This window comes from Tupaia chinensis, unplaced genomic scaffold (assembly GCF_000334495.1).
Source record: "Tupaia chinensis unplaced genomic scaffold, TupChi_1.0 Scaffold000262_1, whole genome shotgun sequence".
Lineage (NCBI taxonomy): Eukaryota > Metazoa > Chordata > Mammalia > Scandentia > Tupaiidae > Tupaia > Tupaia belangeri.
In genome coordinates, this window is record NW_006159742.1 from 790,497 (window position 1) to 791,617 (window position 1,121).

The 1,121-nt window shown below is 42.2% G+C and overlaps 1 protein-coding gene across 4 annotated transcripts in view; it reads left to right on the plus strand.

Moving 5' to 3' along the window:
* The window catches only part of DOCK4 (dedicator of cytokinesis 4), a 164,464-nt gene that overhangs the window by 16,240 nt on the left and 147,103 nt on the right, over positions 1-1,121 (plus strand). The gene's annotated exons all lie outside the window — the stretch shown is intronic.

Below are 1,121 nucleotides of genomic sequence, written 5' to 3' on the forward strand. Positions count from 1 at the left end.
AATGAAAATATTTTAAAAGTAGATTCTATTAAGAATTATTTTTCATACGAATGTATATTTATGCACATATATATATACACACACATAATTTTTTGAAATAGGATTTCAAACATAGTAAACAAACCTTTTTTTACATTTTTTTTAAAAAAATGTATAAGACTAGAGCATAACATGAGCAAATCACTAACAAATCTCAACCTTACCATATATTTACTTTAGTTTGTTTTTGTTTTTGTTTTAATTTTTCAGTTTGCTGTAGGGCACATGTGCTTGCCAGTGAGAGAGAGTGAGAAATCACGCCCCCAGGGGTGATGGTCATGCCGCAGTCTCATCTCTCAGGATTTTGGGCAATACACACATGTACCTGGCATGTTTTTCAAGCTGCTGGGTCAGGGACGCGAACTGCACAGTTAGCCATGTGGGATCCAGCTACTTTAGCTGCCATGACACCAATGGGCCCTAGATCTTTTATTAAGAAATTTGCCATAAATATACTTAAAGTTCTCATGTGTTTACTGTTGCTTTCTTCATAGAAATTTTCACTTTCATAGATTCTGGCTCCTCTTTTTTTCTCTTCCCTCTTTCCTCTTTTCTTTAATATGCCAGAAGGCTAATGTGCGTGAGAGAGAGAAAGAGAGAGCAAGAAAGCACCCCACAATGGGCCCCGCTCAAGTTGCAGTTCTTTTTTCCTACATTTCTCCATGCTGTCAAAATCCTGGGCATGCATGCATTTACCCAGAATGCTTGTCAAGCCTCGGGGTCCAGGATTTAAACCACAATCAGCCATGTGATTAAACACTGCATAATGGGACCAGCCTATCTGGTTCCTTTTCTCTGTGCCTTTATCATATAAAAATAACTATTTTTTGGGAGCCAGCAGTTAGCGTAATGTCTATGTCGCTGGACTCCCACGTAGTCGACCGCGGTTTGTGTCCCGGACCCGGTGGCTTAAAACTCACGCCGGGCGCGTGTGCGTGCGTGCCCAAGATCCCGAGAGGAGAATGGAGGAGAAGGGATTGCGGTGTGACCATCCCCCCGGGGGGTGATTTCTCGCTTTCTGTCTCTATGTCTCTCTCTGTCTGTCTGGCGAGCGCACGCGCCCTACAGTGAAAATCTCTCAA